The sequence below is a fragment of the Haemaphysalis longicornis genome, unplaced genomic scaffold, assembly GCF_048455015.1.
Source record: "Haemaphysalis longicornis isolate Haplotype H1 unplaced genomic scaffold, Haemaphysalis longicornis Haplotype H1 scaffold_6, whole genome shotgun sequence".
Lineage (NCBI taxonomy): Eukaryota > Metazoa > Arthropoda > Arachnida > Ixodida > Ixodidae > Haemaphysalis > Haemaphysalis longicornis.
Window position 1 is genome coordinate 83,768,610 of NW_027526407.1, and position 18,631 is coordinate 83,787,240.

Here is an 18,631-nt window from a genome sequence, read left to right on the forward strand (position 1 = left end):
TATGTGAAAAACGAATGCCGTATTGTTCGCGAAGAGTCCGCGGTTAGTTAGGGACCCTTAATCGGATAGCCCCGTGGGCCCTATGAGAATACAGACCAGGATGTTGGTTTGACAGATGAAACTATGATCGTGAACGCCGAACGCGCAGCGATTAGAAATTCTTATTAGCTGGTCTCCATTACGAAGGCCCCCTGCTGTAGCTGCGCTATCACCTCATACCGTTCAACGGCGCGGACCATCATTCACGTGACGTACGTTGACATTCAAGGAAGGACTTGAAGTCATGACCTTAGGTGATATCGCTTCCTGTCGCAATATCACTCGCGAGGCCTCTTGCGGTTAAACTTTGCTACTGCTTTTGGATTCGGATCGGCCCACTTGGCCAATAATTAACTCTTTTGTAGCCAGTGGCCTTGAAAGCCTCCCCTGACCAGTGCAATGGCCTGGGCATACCAGCGGGTCAGCTGACGGACAAGGCGATGCCATTTACAGGAGCAGGGACACGGACCAACATTCCAGTCAGCTGGAATTGATGTTCTCACTTCAAAGTTAGCTTTCGCAACAAAGTTGGTTTTGCATCGAAGCGTGTCCTAAAGTTAGTTTTATCACAATGACTCACACAAGGGTTTAGAGAAACTTTTCTTTTTTTGCCCCCCCCCCCCCTGTCCTCCTAACCGTCATTTCTTACTGGTGATTGTATCCGCATGTACGAAGACCGCGAGGTGCGTTATAATGGTGTTACATTTTAAACTGTTGGAGAAAAAATTTTAGACAGGCGAAAACGACGAGGGCGGGTACATCGATCGCTTACATCTCGTGTCGGTTACCTTCTGCGGGTGTAATAGCCGAATAAGAAAAACAAAAGGAGATACCATAACCGACTGAACCCATAAAAACTTCTCTGGAGAACGAGTGCCGCTTACTTCAATACGGACGTATACCCAATGCGAGCTTTCCGTATCAAGGAAAGGTGTACTTTGTTTGACGGAAGTCTTTGGGATGAGATTGACTTCACTTGTGTATTGAAGTAACCGCTTGCGCGGGGCGCGTGAGCACGGTACAGCATACGCGCTAGCGACCGCTACAACGTCGAGCTGGGTTTTTTCGCGCTCTTTCCCCGTTGCAATTAGGTTGCACATGCGTCGGGCTTCCTTCACACGATCGAGTGCAGTGCGGAAAAACATCCTTACGCAGTTGGTATTCAGCCTTGGAGGTTACAAGAAACAAATGTTTCTGTTTGCCTGCGGATCATGGTCAGGAAAAGAGTATAGAAACGGAGTCAAGCCAAGCCAAACCAAGCTCAACCTAATCGGTACAAAATAGTCAGGTCCTATTAAGGTTCTTATCTCGACTTCGTGAATTTTCCGTGAATTCGCGTCGTTGACCGTGTCCTGGTTTGCAATAAGTACTGTCACGTGCGGCCGGATTTCAAAATTGGTGTACGGGCATTCGAAAATTTGACCTTTCGTGACGTTTGCCGCTGTACCAGACCTACAGGCCGCCGAGTCTTCGAAGTCTACAACTAAGCTTTTAAAGGTCCACTAAGTCTAAAGTGTGTCCATTCTAAGTCAAAGTTCTACGTCCAAAAATCGACATTAAGTCTTCGGCTTTTACGTAAAACTCGTTGGAGCTGCTGGTTGCAGAATCACTATCTATGATGCTTCGATACGGCCTCCGTATTATATGAAGGCCTTTCAGACACATGGAACGCGTCGCTGTCAATTGAAATTCCGGCAACAGATTTTGAGGACGCCCTTAGCAAACGCCAGCCGGGTGTTTGGCAATTATAGCCAAGAAACGATTCCTCATTAGACACTTTCAGATGCCCCCAGGTGGGAAATGGCGGTCAGTGCAAAAGCGTTCGCTCCATCCTCTCGTTTCCGCATGCACACTTTGAAGTATCCAATGTATTTGTTAACTACATCCAAAGCCTCTGACCTTATATATTATGATGCTCATAACTCAGCCACTGTCATAACACAATACTCAAGAAATGTCATGTGACCTAATAGTATAGCACTATCATAAGTCACAGAACTAGTCATAATTGGAGACCGAATTGCAGGCAAATGCCTAGTCTGTTTCTTGCGCTTCCTATCGCGCCATTTTGATATTTGAGCACGCATCTGAGGTTAAGAAAAGTTTTTAAGATATTTATATAGTGCCCATCAATGCCTATTCCACCGTGTGAGCCGAAATGCTTCACAAAGCCTATAAATACCTATTTTCAATGCCTATTTCCAATATAGGCGAGTATGGGAACAGTATTCAGCCTCACGTATCGCTTTGGGTGCAGTTTGAGATCATTACTTCTGTTACCCGCAGCATTGACTGTTTAGAACTCTATAGGGTTCAACCCAGTCCTCTAGATCAACCAGCTCCTGGAAAACAACCGCCCGCACCAGTAAAATGGAACGCTTTTTCTCGGTGACAACAGGCACAGTTTCGAATAAAAAGATGTGGTGACGGTGGTAGTATGCTATTGTTTCCACCATTTTCACATTTACACAGATTTCTTCAAACATGAGCAGTCGCATCTTAGTTTCTGGAAGCATACTCAAATCAAACTGTATTTTCAACTAACCGATAGGTCACCGTCGAACACGCCTTTGTTAGAATATCACTCCTACATTGAAAATGCAACGGCGGAAAATCACTTCGCAGCTTCATTTACTTAAGCCTTAAAATTCACACTGCCAATGGGCTCTCAAACGCGCATTTCCATCAAAAATCTGTTTCGCTGCTGAACGCCTTCTGATAAACGCTGTTCAAGTGTTTAAGCGAATTTCGTAGTGTTGGGACAGCTTGATTGTTCAGTTAGGATATCATTGTATATGAGAAAGATGCTAGAATTTTACTCAACAGTCCTCAAGAAAAAGCGTATTAATTCCTTAATAAATCGTATTCTCTCTTGCGTTTATATTTGTGTCTGTTTCTGTGACATCGTGGTTAAACTGCGTCAGGCATACATCAACTATTCTTGGGTACAACTGAAGAGCGACAACGGAAGTGGCCACTGCGCCTAATCACCGCAACCGGCTGTTCCTCCGCGCGACGCGAAGCACGCCTGACTGCGAGTTTTTGAACAAAGCGTGAGTCGTTTGAGTTGTTTTTCAGTCTCAATGTGCTCGTAAATTCTAGCAGTGGCGACAAACAAACTACGTGAGAAAAAGCAGGCGATGTCTCGCATTAAGCGGAACCTCCTTTTAATTCCGCGCTGGCATACGGGGCCGTCGCCTGGGCGGAGCGATACACTGTGTGATCTACTGCCATTTTTAACTTGTACCCAAGAATAGCGCTTTTTTAAATCAGTATTCCCAGCTTTCAACTATTCTTTTCCCTGCCTGTTGCACTATATGCGACGCTCGAGCACGCTATAGCGGCCATTGAACATGAAGGGGGGCACTGCGTTCGCCATTACAGTAGCAGTTTTATGGGACAATTCAACGGCTGTGTGCAATTGTTGGCGCCTTTGCGCTACAATAAACAATAGCAATTTTTGTTTTCTTTTCGTAGGTACAGGTCGGGTACGTCATTGTTTGAAATTACCTGCAATAGTGTAAAAATTTATGGTGCCATTACTTTCGACGTTCGAAGCCTAATACGTTGTTTTGCTTGCCTGGTTTTGCCACCTAAAACGCGCCTTTTTAATGCCTAAAGATCTGGCCTCTAGTCATAAGTCGTCGACATAGGTCATAGCCACGTATACTCATATGTAATAGTCATCGGCATAAAATGTTGTCATGGTAACATAGTACTACCTCATAGCACACTCATTATCAGAGCTCAGTACTCAAAATAGGTGTCATGGGAACCCCATATGACCTTGCATATAGCTATAGAGCGCGTCGGGTCTGACATGCTGACCTTTAGAAGATGTTCTTAAAAGTCATATTACAGTCGTAATCACAACTGAGGACTGCTAGCGTAGATGTCTTAAATACCGCGTATGACCCTGCGTATACCGCTATTACTCCATATGACACAAACCTCATATGATCCTATCTAAGACTTGGGAGAGGAGGAGGAATAAACGTCTCTCTGAAGTTAAGACATGTTGGAAAGTAACCTAGGAATGCTTACTGATAAAAATAAAGATAATTTTTTTGCAGATGAGCTTTCACATACCAGTCGATCTTATATGAAACGTTGGCCAAAATGCGAGCGAAGTGCGCTGAAGAACGTCACGCAATCTTTTGTTCGCATTTTTCGCATTATTTATATGCCGTTTAGTAGAGCACATCAGTGCCCTGTTGCGTTGTTAACCGGTACTTCCGGTGTCACTTCCGGGGCCGCCATCGCCTTAACTGGTCGCGCCGCTGTCGTCTGCTTCGTGGCGCACGGCGTTTGTGCCGTGACTATCGCGTCCATCATGCGGTACTAACAGCGCAACGCTTCGGCGCTAATAGAAAACAATACTGACGCCGCCGAATGACTCGCTCGAGCGAACTCCGTGAGCGTATAATGTATGGGCGGATACAGCGCGTTGCGTTGTTTTCAGTAGAAGCGCATGTTGCCCCGCCTCCCGGCATGCTGTTACAACAAACTAATAACTACGGTTCTATTTTAAAGACGAGAGTCTTTCTTGGGCTACCTAACCAGAGAAATTTTGGTCTGTCTGTCTGTATGTGTGTATGTCTGTGACTCGATTCAGCCACCCGGCCAAAGTGAATCAGAAGCTGCGCAATAGTCTTACATACCTTATATACCCATAGCCAAATCTAAACGTCCAATTTCGGTGTCAATGTTCATACTTGCCAACATTGTTGAACAAGAACAAAACATTACGAAAACATAAGGCAGAAATTGAATACATAGGGGATATTTCCAGTGTTCATCTATTTAAATTTATGGATGCTTGGTTTTTACGATAGCAAATGAAATAATACATCAGCTGCAGAAAACCGCCACCTGCTGTTGTAGGCGCCCATGGCGGCATTTAAGAAATCACGCGGAAACAGCAACGAAACGTTCCACTAGATAGGTTCCACGTTCCGGTTGGAACACGCGTGGAGTAGGCAACGTGGTTCTATAAACGCTGTAGTAGGGTGCCTCAATTCACGAGCGTCTCCGCCGTAGGGCAGCGCTGGCGTCGAGGTACCCTGCCTGGAGCAGTGGAACGCGCTAAATTTAAATTGGCTTGAGCATACCTCTAGCGTGTCATCTTGGGACGAACGAGACGGGCGATGAAAGGCATGAGAGGTGAGTGGGAAAGAGAAGGGAGGCATTTAACTGGCAGGGGCGCCAGTCGACCATCGTCTTTCGTCGACATTTGTAACGAAAGGAGCAGATATACGGTCATTTTTTCACTCGCAAAAATTACCAGGTTACTGCCCTCCTTTGATGTAGCGAAAATGAAACAATCGTGTCTAATGCTAAAAATGTCGTTTTAACATGATCGTGATTTTCCCCCAGCGCCTTTTTTTCTTCATGCTTATGTAGACACCTTCTAGGCCAGAGGGTTTTCTTTTTATATATTCGATTCTATTGAACTTTCCCTAGTTCCTGCGGCTCGCGCGCCGTCTGTTCGTACGGCGCGCGCCTCCTTTATCCCGTTTTTGTGGCCGTTGGAGAAGCTGGAGCCAGCATCTTTCTTTTTTCTGGTTGCTCTTGATTCGTATTTGGTCAACTTGTTTTCTAACCCTCTATTCCTTTTCATTTTCTATCATTAAAACCAGTACGACGCGTATTTTCAATTAGCGGTGCGTCAGCAGTTTCGGTTACACGGTTATCTTTTGCCGCAAATGTGCGTATTCAGTTTCTTTTGCAGTGAACATTCTTGACATGTGTGAGCCACGCTAACAGTTTTGGTGCTTTGGAACAGACTTGCCTATACGTACTTTTTGTGCAGTTGTTCTTGTACCATTTTTTTGGATTTGATACCTCGACCATTTTGAGTCATCTCGTTGTGAAGGCCCAAGATATTCGAGGTACCGAGTCAGCAATCGCTTTCGTAGTAACACAAAGCATAGAGGATTCTTTTTATACTCGCATATCTGCAACTTGAGAGAAGAATAACTGACCGCGTATCTTCTTACTTCGTTGCAAATGCCGTCGAAAGGCAATAATCTTCTGCTGTCTTCTGTCCCGCCCTCCTCTCATGCTTTTTTTACTAGCTTTCAGTCCTCCCATATTTGAATAAGGTGAACAGCGCAGAAAATGGGACAGCGCACAAAAGAGTGCTGTCCTTATTTTTGAGTTGTGCAGCGTAGTCGAATATGAATCGCCAAGAAGCCCAAGCATTCATCCTTTTTTAGATCCTCCCATGATAAACAGGGAGACTTACTAGAGTCAGTTCAATTTTCCCTGACTGACTGACTGACTGAATAAACTTTATTGAAGTAAAGATGGAAGAAAACGGGAAGGGGAGAAAAAGATGGGAGATTTACAGGTGGAACCATTTGTCCAGGGCTGTAGTGGCTTCTGCTCCCGTCTTCGTATGGCTGATTAGGTAGGTCCTTTTGGATCCTATGATTGTCGTGAATTTTCCCGCCTTCCGCTGGTTGCGCCATCTACTGGAACCTTCGGTTACTGTTGGACTTGGGAAACTGAAACGAGGGTCAGGATGGCGCAGCTTTTTTTTAAATAGTTTGGTCAAAATGTTGTTTGCAACACGGCTTTTTTGTTTTCTATCGCAAATATCACGCAAACGTTTATTTAAAAAATAGTACTGAACCAGCACAACTACCAACTGTGCGTTGCTGTTTCGCCTCATATATGCTTAATGCCTTCTTTACGCTCAATAACGTTGACAGGTACGAAGTTTGTTTCTAGATTTAGTGGTTGGGAAAAATTTTGTCATATAAGCGCTTCGTCCTGGTATTTTTTAAACTTTTGGCCGGAAAGCGGAATCGAGGGACAGACAGGCAGGCAGACGGACGGACGGACAGACGGACGGACGGATGGACGGACAGACAGACAGACAGACAGACAGACAGACAGACAGACAGACAGACAGACAGACAGACAGACAGACAGACAGACAGACAGACAGACAGACAGACATTTTCGGTTTTAAGTAGCTCAACAAAACTATCGTATTTAAAAGTTACAGTTCATTTGAAAATGTTTTTTGCTCTCTATCATTTTGTTAGTGAACGGCTTCAAACGACAACCCAGCACAAAACAGTGGTTGGCTAGAATTCTTGAGTAATTCGAGGTGCCGAAGGTGCGGGAAATCTTTCGGCACATTTTGAGCAATCGTGAGAGAAATGGATTTTCTGGAACTGAAAGCAAGTGACCTTCACGCTGCAAACATTAGTGAACACTGAACGTAAATATTCCACAGAAGATTAAAATTCTTCGTAGAGTTGCAACCTCGCAAATAAAATATGTCGGTTTAGGCGTTACGCGCTCTGTCGAAGAACAACGTAATTGTGAGGGAAGAACTAGTGCATTGTCGTATTCGGTAAATTTTAAGTTTTGGCTACTGTTCGAGTCCCTTCATTAATTTCATACGATGGATAACCAAGCAAAAAATGGTAGACCTCAAGTATGGTAGCATTAATTGGCATGACGCGTAAACACTTGAACCCACCCTGGCACGCTGCCTAAAACTTGAACGTGTCCTATTGTACATCACATTGGGCGCCGGGAGGTGGAGTTAGGCAAGCGATTCCTACACGGCTTTTAAATGCGACTGCATCTTATTCACTCGCCTTGTCCCTCCATACGGCGTTGTCCGCACCTCCCCCTACACTATAAAAAAAATAATAGTTAGCGGCGCCCGGTTTCGATCCCACAACCCTGTGGGCGGAACGCGAGGTACATGGTGCTCTTTCCACTGCGCCACAAAACCGAGACGGAATCAAATGCTACGAACGCGCCTTATATCCTTGACTCATTCAAACTACGCCAAGGTGCTACTGATACAACGCATGATGGGGCAATGATTAGCACTTGCAATAATAGAAAAGAAGCTCCCACAACCCTGTGGGCGGAACGCGAGGTACATGGTGCTCTTCCCACTGCGCCACAAAACCGAGACGGAATCAAATGCTACGAACGCGCCTTATATCCTTGACTCATTCAAACTACGTCAATATGCTACTGATACAACGCATGATGGGGCAATGATTAACACTTGCAATAAAAGAAAAGAAGCTCCCACTTACAGCAGCAATGATGGAGTAAAGGTCGTTGCGACAGCGAAGCCCCAAGCATACCACTTAGAGAGATTGACCAAGATTGGCCAAGAAAACATAATAATAATCATAAAACATACTAATCATAGGCGTTCCAGACACATTTCACGCGATTTCAGAATCAATCCAACGGAAACACCAAGTGAACCCCACGATGCGTCGCATCTACACAGGGTTCCCCTCGCGGGGAGGTGGGCGCAATTTTTTTCCTTGACTCCCGCATCTCAAAGGATGTAAATAATAAAAAAAATACTATTAGATTGGCGATGCCCACACACCAGTTTTTTCCGCCGCAAGCACATGACCAAACTTGTAGCCATCATAAGTTGGCCGCGTGTATGTTCGCTTTCCTGCAAATCTCGTCGAAGTGCGATAGTTTTCTGCACCCCTGCCTCTTAACACTGACTGTTCGGTCCCTCTCCCACTCATCACGATCTTTCCACCTCCTCACTCTCCTCCCATTATGCGCACTAAGGAGGTTTGCTCAATTCACTTGTATTCAATTTTCCCGCCTTGGCACTGCTCGCACGCCATCTGTTGGCACCTTTTTGTTTTTGTCATGCTTGGAACAGCTCCGCCCAACATTTACAGTTCTAGCGTTTGCTTTTATCTCGCATCTGTTCCACACCGTGTCTAACGCGTTGTTTTGTTTGTTTGCTGTTGAAAAGGAAATCCATCGTTTGTTGTTAATAAAAGAACGCTTTCCTGTACGTAAAGGTGTCCTCTACGCTGAGTAGTACTTACATGTATGAGAAACGGTAGCAGTTTTGATAGATTGGAGCGGTCCTTGTACTTTGCGTTAAAACACTGCTTTTTGGTCCGGCAGTTGAATCGAAATATCTACAGACAGACAGACAGACAGACAGACAGACAGACAGACAGACAGACAGACAGACGGACAGACGGACAGACAGACGGACGGACAGACAGACGGACAGACGGACAGACGGACAGACGGACAGACAGACGGACAGACGGACAGACGGACAGACGGACAGACAGACGGAAAGACAGACAGACAGACAGACAGACAGACAGACAGACAGACAGACAGACAGACAGACGGACAGACAGACGGACGGACAGGCAGACGGACGGACGGACAGACAGACAGACAGACAGACGGACAGACAGACAGACAGACAGACAGACAGACAGACAGACAGACAGACAGACAGACGGACGGACGGACAGACGGACAAATTTTGTCGTTTTAGAAATGCAAAAAAGTTCTGTCGCCTTAGAAAAACGCTTGTGCTTAAGATGGCGAATTCACGGAACATTCACGAAGTCAAGAACAGGACTGCAGGTCACGTAAAATAAAAGGAAACCAGCTCGAAGCTTTGACACCTCGGTCTATACAAGGGCAACCGAAACCGTTCTGTCAAAGGTGCCACCCCATGGTGGCTCTTAGGAACTCGCGCCTTTCTACAGGCAGGCGGGCTCCGATAAAGAAGCCCAGCACGTCTCAGGCAACACACGCACGTAGTGTCGCCATCGGATGCGCGGGGAAGCGTCTCTTCTGTGCGACCCAGCCACCGATCGTGTTTCCGAGGCACGATTCTGCACTGGGATGGCGCCGTATCGCGTTCTCCTACCGCCCTAGGGACGTGCGTGAAGTGCGTGTTAGTAACACATTGATACTGCGGACACTGAATTTGCTGTTAGTTTTCATCGTTCTCACGCATGCCGCGAACGTGCTTCATTGTGCAGCCGTTTCTTTTGGGGGGATGTTTGGTCACGCTGTATGTCTCCTGCTTGGAGTAAACAGCGCCCTTCCACGGGTAATTCTCTCTGAATTCCGACAGTCATGGCCGCCCTGGGGGCAGTTGTTGCAGGGGAATGCGCCATTTTGGGCGTTCCGGGGGGACGTCGCGGCAGTCGCGGACATAATTTGTAGTTTAGAGGAATCCAAAGATGGGGCGAACGCTGTAGAAATGGGTCTACTGTGCCTTTTCTAGCTTGGGCTAAAACGCGGTATGTCCTATATAAATAAGGGAAAGCTTACTGTGAAGAACGCGAAGGGTGGCATATGGGGAGTTTGTTCCTTTTTGTGTGGAGATGGGCATTCCGACATGGTGCGGAACAGCAATGCAGTTGGGAAAGACATTCCCCCGGGGGAGATATGAACCAGCGGCGGGCCGCCGGTGTATACATAGTATACCTACTAACACACACACACACACACACACACACACACACACACACACACACACACACACACACACACACACACACACACACACACACACACACACACATATATATATATAAGGTAAGTAGAGACAGAGGCACACGAGAAAGACATTAAACGTACAAATAGAAGTTTACTGAAGTTTCAGGAAGAGGACTTGCCGTCTTCAGCCTTGCAGCTGAAGAAACGAAGGAAACAAAAGTGCAGGGGAAAATAGCCCTGCCGGTAGCGTAGTGGTCATCGCACCAGACGCGTATTCTGGAGGTCGTGGGTTCGGATCCCACCTGGCGGGAATTTTGTCTCCACTCTTTCTGCCTTTCCAAATTTTTTATCTGTTTCAATGACTTACCACATTCTCCCCTTTGCTTTTGACTGCCAACCCTTATGTCTGTCTTAATTCACTGAGCCCCTCATTTCCTAGTCGGATTCGCTATATATATATATATATATATATATATATATATATATATATATATATAAGTAAGCAGACAATCGCCCGAAGATGGAGTGCCAAATGCGTTGTAAAGGATCCGCTGTGGGCTCACTCACTCACTCACTCACTCACTCGCTCACTCGCTCGCTCACTCACTCACTCGCCTACTCACTCACTCGGTCACTCTCTCACTCAGCCACTCATGGCCTGTGCTGGAAAGTGCTTGATACAGTCAAAGAAAGGGGTCTGGCCAGCTGTACCCAGCGCTCCACTATTTGCCTCATGAGTTCACAAACAACAGTAAAAATTTTGCGCGATATCTCGTTTACATCCTCTTTGTTGTCGGTACGACCAAATTAAATTCAGACTATATTTTCATTTTCGGAATTCAATTTGGAGGTAATTACAATTTTAATAGCTTCTACTGTTGTAATATGAATTTGTTTTTTAGTGAATACACTTGTTACGGTTGTAATCATCTTTGTACGAACTGATATTTTGGCTTGCTTTGAAAAGTATGGCAGGCACAAAGTGTTATCGACGGGGGGAGGGACAGGCTGGCTACATATCAAGAAATTACCCAGCATTATAGATTAGGCTGACGGACACTTCCAGCCGCTCATCGTACACTTAGCAGAAGGCAATCGGTTGCATGGCGCAGGGTACAATCCAGCACTTTCCCACACCCCGCGCTTTGCCACCGCAACTTTCCAGCAATATACACAGATAAGTGCACGTGGTGCGGCGCCGCAGCCGCCACGCTACAACACATGGTTTGGGCGTGTCCCAGTAAACCGGAGACACCACGTGTACGCATTACGAGGCACGAGCAATGGGAGGCCGCGCTGCTTAGCTCCCAACCCGACGTCCAAACAACAGTCGTCCAGCTGGCAGAAGACGCCGCCAGGGCCCATGGGTTCCTGACCGCCGTCTGAAGGGACGAGGACACTGCCACTCCCAAGCAGTGACTCCGTATTAACAGAGACGAGTATAATAAGGTTTTTTCATCATCATCATGCCCTTTATAATACCTGCAGACGCTTTAGGTTACCAGACAGATTATTGGCGTACACAATGTCTTCCTAGTGTAAAATAACACATCCCAGCCCATGTCGCCACACATGCGGCGTGAAATAAAACAGCTCGTTAAAAAATCATGGACCCCACCGTCTAACGGTGACGATGGTCGAACGCGAAGCTTCCTCGGAATGGATTCTTTGGCTAGCCAATCCCACACTGCGAGTATGTGCAACTCAGGAGATGCGCACCACTTTTCTAAAATACCCGCGCCAACTCTAAAGGTGTGAACACTCAAAAAAGATTTGCCTGTGGATGCTTACGGTGTTACGTTTCTGAATGTTGAAAATGAGGACAGTGTGCCGCTTGACACAATTACACTGTATGGGCGACATAGCATCTGGAGAAACAGGATGGCGGTACGCTACTCCGACGCAGACCCATCCGACAGTACTTCAACGAGTCAATAGGTTCTTTGTGCAGATACAGAAACTTCGGCCCTCTAAACCAGAGTGGTTACCCACAATTGAAGCATTGTTGGTAATGAAAGAATATTGAAATCACCCCGCTTGCCCAAGAAGGGCTGCAGTTCTAGTGTTTATATTGAGTATTGAGTGTACACATCATCAGTTAGGTGTGTTTTGTTTGTCATCCTGTCAAAGAAAGCAATAAAGAAAAAAAGAAGCTCGGAGCAATGGGATAGACGCAGGCTTCATAACGCGAAGAGTGCATGTTCGATTCCGGCCGCGGGAAACACTTTTTTTGCGCTTGCCCCAAGACCACTCATCATCATCGCCAGAGAATGTTGGCTTTCCTGCAGATCATATTGGCGTAAAACGGCATCAGTGGGGATGCTGAAGCTTCCCTTTAAACCTCTTTACTGGACACGTCCCCGGCTTTCTGCTCCAGCGCGCCTCATATTGAAAAAGACTATATTCGCTCAAAAATCTGCATTTCACCGTGGTAGAAAAGTGGGACTGTGTGGGTAGAAATTATTCAAAGGTTTTAAAAAGGCAGTATATGTTTTATTAGCAGCAGAGATATATAAAATTTGGAATATCATTATCATCAGCCTATCTACTACCACTGCAGGGCAAGAGCCTCTCCCATAAATCTTTAATTATCCCGTACCTGTGCTAACTGCGACCAATTTATCCCCGCAAACTTCTTGATCTCCTCTACCTTTGTGCCGCCCCCTGTCACGCTTGCTTTTTCTAGGGATCCACTCTGTTACCCTTAATGACCATCGGTTACCTTGCCTTCGAATTGCATGCCCTGCCACCGCCCAGTTCTTCTTAATTTCTACTAACATGTCCTTAACGCGCGTTTGTTCCCTGACGCACTCCGCTCTCTTTTTGTCCCTTAATGTTACACCTATCATCTTTCGTTCCGTTTCTCGCTGAGTCGTCCTCAATTTTAATTGAACCCTTTTTGTGAGCCCACAAGTTTCTGCACCGTAGGTGAGTACCCGTAAGATGCAGCTGTCATACACTTTCTTCTTCAGGGACAATGGTAGGCTGCCATTCATTATCTGAGAATCATAGGCAAATATCAAAGGCGCCTAAACAGGGCGCACCTGTTTGTAAAGGACAAGGAAATGGCTAAGTCTGAACATATAATATGGCGCTTACTAGTGAACGATTACTCTTCTGATCAGCTATCTTTTAATCCCCTCTGGCTAACGCAAAAGGATCCCTTCTCTCCCTGAACGAGATTTTGTATCTATTCTACCCATTCTTTAGCGTACTGTCCTCTGTGGTGGAATATTTTCCGTTTGACTGCTTAGTAAGCGCACTAGAAGGACGAAAGTGCATGTAATGCTCAAAGTTCTCCGCACCACTAAGTTTAATGCGCCCTGCACGCATCGGTGGACAGGTATGATGGTGCATCACACAACGCTCTAATAGAATCTCAAAAAGTTTTAGCTCTACAATATTCTTAAAGGATCTGTAGTTCTCTACAACGACCGCTGTCAATCCTGTGTTTTCTGTATCTATGACGAGCGGAACTGCGTAAGCCTTTGTTACTAAGGTTTTTGCAGAGGCTTTGCGTTCACACAGTGCCCATTTCATCCATGAGCCTTTGTGCCGATCCATATGAGGGACTTTCCGTGCACGCGGAGAGTTACTCTAGTGACCACGAAACCGTCCCTTAAGCTCATAAGTACCTAAGTTCCTATCTTCATGCCGAGCCATGGACTTGCACGGTCCGCTTGAGCTCTCCAGGAGGCTACCACGCCCGGATGGCGAGCCTTGTTAGCGTTTGTAGACACGCTGATACAGCTATGTTCACAAAGCTGTTTTCTTGCACGAGCGTGTTATGATTGGCGGTCTCTTATCACGATTGGATCGCGGGCTGAGCCTCTTTGTCGTAAACAGCGCCACACTGCGGTCAGTAGGAAATCGTTGTTTTGCACCAACCGTCTTCCGCATTTTCATCAGATCCTCTTGTATGATCCTTCGTACGTCATTGCTCCAATAGCGTATAATGCTAAGCGGTAATAGTTTACGGTAAAGTGGTTTGGCCGAGTTGTTATTGAAGCATATGTATAACGAACGAGCAGTCTTCTGGAATATTCTTATATGTTCCGTTCCTTCGTGCTTTAGTGTAAACAACTTGTTACATTTCATACTCACTCGCCGCGGTGGCTCTGTGGCTAAGCCGTTGCACTATTGAGCACGAGGTCGGGGGCTCGATTCCCGCCGCGGCGGCCGCTTTTCGGATATAGGCGAAAAGCAAAAACGCTGTGTGTACGAGATTTCGGCGCACGTTAAAGATCCCCAGGTGGTCAAAATTAATATGAAGCCCTCCACTACGGTGCGCCTCATCGCCTGCGTTGCGTCGGCGCGTTAAACCCTACAACCATCAATCATCATTTCATTCTCGGCAGCACAGTTAAGGAGGAGCACTAGCACAGCGTTACAGAAAGACGGAAAATGATGCTGAAAGACTCTCATGATGATCATGGTGTTTATTTATACCAAACGGAAATTCCAAAACATACTTTAGTGCAAAAGTATTGTTGAATGTCAGGTGTTGAACTTCTAATAACTGTCACGTAACTCGGGTGCAGTTCTTAAATACACACAGAGAAACTTCTGCATGCGGCCATCATTGTTCGTTGGGTACGAGTCCATTCGCTTGTTCAGGATAATGGGACGAAATGAAGTACCCCCACTGCGTAGTGTTAGTTCCGGCTGCTTGTCTTGGTATTCGTGGTGCCGTGCGAGATACGCAAGTTGTCTTATAATTTTCCGCCAGATCGGAAGACAGATGGCACAAAACCATTTGACAATTACATCAAATTAAGAGTGCAACGCCAGTGCGACCCAAGGGTGGCGGAAGAAGCACTTATAAAAATACTTTAGTCCGAATTATTGATAGGTTCGGTTTGATACATACGAAGTATGTGTTTGAACTAGTTAAAAATTGGTTTTGTTCATTCAAAAATGTACAATTTACTTACAGCTGGGTAACATGGGTATTTAAAATATTCCTGGCGTCTTCCAAAAACGAACGTTCATCACGTTGATAATCCTGTGGTTCTTCGCAACGGCTTTGGAGCAGAACGTGGCAGAATGGTAGGGTAGTTAGGTGGTCCAGACCGTGTGGATCCTGACCAACAAGTCACGAGTCTAAAAATGATACCACTTTTCTCTCAGATGGGAGATTTCCTTTGTTTAGTATTTACTGCTCTGCCCGAAGAGTCCTCCGTTTCTGTAAATGGTGACGCACAAGCACGACGATCCGCCATGTTTTCGGAACATGAGCCTCGGTCCTTCACTGCAGGATAATAATACGTCTTGCCAGTTTCTTGTATTGGAGTCATCTCTCCATTCATTAGTGGTTTTTTGGGCAAGTCACTCATATTCCGCGGCGAAGAGAAATCGAAAATTTCCAATTTATTCTCAGACTTAAACGCACGAACTAAATTCCCCCGGCTTCAATGTTTAACTAGCGCATACTTGCGTAAGAGAGTTCATGCATTTCTATAGCGTGCGCCATGCAGACTGGCATCGGGAAATAGGAATTTTTGCAAACGAGGTACTTTTAAACTTCGGTCGGTGAGAGCTTTATTACGATCTTAGATGTGCATCACTTTCTAAATTTGCAAAATAAAAATTCTCGTAATGAAACTGCCGAATGTTAGCTGCACGTGTGTGTTCGCCAACTTCGTCCTTCTCAGTGTCAACCCTAAATAATATATGCAGAGTTCGGTCGATGCTTTTCTAAGTTCTGTATCTGAGAAGGCAGATAATCCTATTCCCAGAAAGGAACGGCCTGTCTGCTTGCGCAGGGACCATTGTGGACTTCCTGCTGAAGTAATCGTTGCTGAATATGCAAAGCCATTGGCTGAGTCGCGTGGCTTTGTTTGCAAAACACGTGGCGTGCCCCCTACCGTGCCCGGCATCCGCTCTTCTGAAGGCCGGAAATGAGGGCAGCGAGAGACCGACTCCCGCGGCGCGCCCTCCCAGTGACGGCTGCTCCGTAATAAGGATACGCCTGAAAGCCCGCTCTCGGAACTGACGGGTTTCGTTTCGGCAGTGAGCTTCGGGAAGGAATATTACGGGGGTAATTTGATCATAACTAAGAAGCCACCGTAATGTCGTCGCCAGCACATGATCGTTAATTTCACATGGCAGCTTGTTCACAGGTGACCTGTCTCTGTTGCAACAGGGAGCCATGAAGAGAAAATACAACTTTGTTTAATTTGAAAGAACTAGGATTCCGTATCTCACTCAGCTCCATTACAGCCACAAAATATGTTTTTTAACGATAAAAAAGCAAGAAGTATTTAAAAACTTTTAAATTTTGCGCCACAGTGACGTGTTATGAGCAAGAATGACGTCATATGGGCCAACAATAAAACATAATTTTCAGTGCGTTAACTGCACGTTAGCATTCAAATGATGCGGTTAAATAGAACTAGAGGCCCCGTTACAGACGTCCAGTCATGTGTCGTCGCGACAGGTCAGTTAGGCGGCCGCCAATCGCACAAACAAGTTCCGTGACGTCATAGAAAAGTTGCGGGAAATTGGCTAGGGGGTCGCGACTGCTTCAGATGTTTTCGTTAATATCTCCGTTATTTGTTCGAAGATTGCGACGGTATTGGTATCATTGTTATCGGGACTAAGCAGCCTTTCTAATAAACCCAACTTGTATTTTGTCTTCATGGCTCCTTTAATGCATTCCCACTCATTAAAAGCCACGAATATTTCGTTTGCAATCGGTTACAAACGTCGCCACAGTTCGACTCAGTCAAGTTTCGTAACAGGTAGTGAATGGAGGATATTACGTCTGTGCGCCCTTTGTATGAAATTCGCTTTCGATACTAGCAATGCCCAGGTCTGATGTTGAGAAGGTGCATACTTTTGTAAGGCTTTCGTTTTAAAGAGCTTATGGCATGCGTAATGGGCTTACGGATTGTGCACGAAAGGGTTTGTGTGCCCACTAGACTTTTTCATGCACGGACGAACAGAATCCGTCGGGATTTTTGCAGGCGGGACGGAAAATTATCTTTCTCTCTAACATGAAGGGACCTAGATTTTGTTTCAGTGCACTTGCGCATTCATGTTTGTATTTCACTATTAGGCGTAACGCACAAAGAGCGTTAAATGATTCTTGGAGGAGAATCTTTATGCACCTGTTTGTAAGTAATAGCCCTGGGCCAACAAAAAATCAACCACCTCACTTTGGACGATAGGGGAACGTGAAACCTTACAAGAACAATTACAACACCAAACGAACCAATCTCGAAGTGAGGGGACCCTATTTATATATGATGATTAGTACAATGGTCGTCGTCATTAGCAGGAGGGGTGCATTTTCTGTATACTTTTGCGCGTTCATGCGCCCGTCTCCAAGTCCAAACTTCTTCAACCGTGCCGGAATGGTGTGATCGTATAGACGTCGGCTTCATAACGCCAGATACCCCGGTTTGCTTCCGCCCAAAGAACGCGCTTTAATTTTTTTCACTACAACCACATCATCATCATCATCATCATCATGAGAGAAAGTTGGTGTTTCCTGCAGTGCGTTTTGGTTGGACTGCAGGCGACATCAATCAGTGAGAGGGTGAAAGCTTCGCTTTAATATTAAGGAGAAACCCGCCGCGGTGGGTCAGCGGCTAAGGCGTTGCGCTGCTGAGCACGAGGACGCGGGTTCGATTCCCGGCCGCGGCGGCGCTTTTGGATGGAGGCTAAAAGCAAAAACTCCCGCGTGTACGAGATTTCGGCGCACGTTAAAGATCCCCAGGTGGTCAAAATTAATCCGGAACCCCCCACTACGGCGAGCCTCATCGCCTGCGTTGCGTCGGCGCGTTAAACCCTACAATCAATATTAAGGAGAAATGGGCAGCAACTGGTTGTTCTTATCTTTAGAAACCATCATGTTCTCCGGGTATTCTGTTCGCACTTGGCATATTCTTCGGCTACAAGATCTCAATTTTTCGAAGTTGCAAAATTTGGTTTTCGCCTGCTGCTGCTTTGCTGGTACCAGCCTATTTTGCCGGGTTTTCGATCCCCCGGTTATTTTTACTGGAACGTCGGGGCCTCAAGTCGTCCTAGATATGAAATTGTTGCCTATTCAACTCGACTCTGATACAGCTGTGCGCTCAGTCATTCCTTTATTTGGGATGACTTGTAAGTTTTTGGCTATAGTTTTCTTTTCATTCTTTGATGTGGGCATATGTTTCTGCTGGTTCCAGGGTTAGGTGCTTTTTTTATCCATTTACAATAATCCAATCCATTTTTACCCATTTATGATTCATTTATGATAAACTCAATGCCTCTTGCTCTCCTCCGTCTATTGCTTTGGCATTTGCATGGCATTACTACATCATCG

General features: G+C 45.9%; 1 protein-coding gene and 1 non-coding gene across 2 annotated transcripts in view; both read left to right on the plus strand.

Annotated features, from left to right (window-relative positions):
• The window catches only part of LOC144143595 (cGMP-inhibited 3',5'-cyclic phosphodiesterase 3A-like), a 359,773-nt gene that overhangs the window by 62,801 nt on the left and 278,341 nt on the right, over nucleotides 1-18,631 (plus strand). The window lies entirely within an intron of this gene.
• On the plus strand, nucleotides 10,558-10,630 carry Trnat-cgu (transfer RNA threonine (anticodon CGU)). Its single transcript has one exon. It is a non-coding gene; the product is annotated as a tRNA-Thr (tRNA).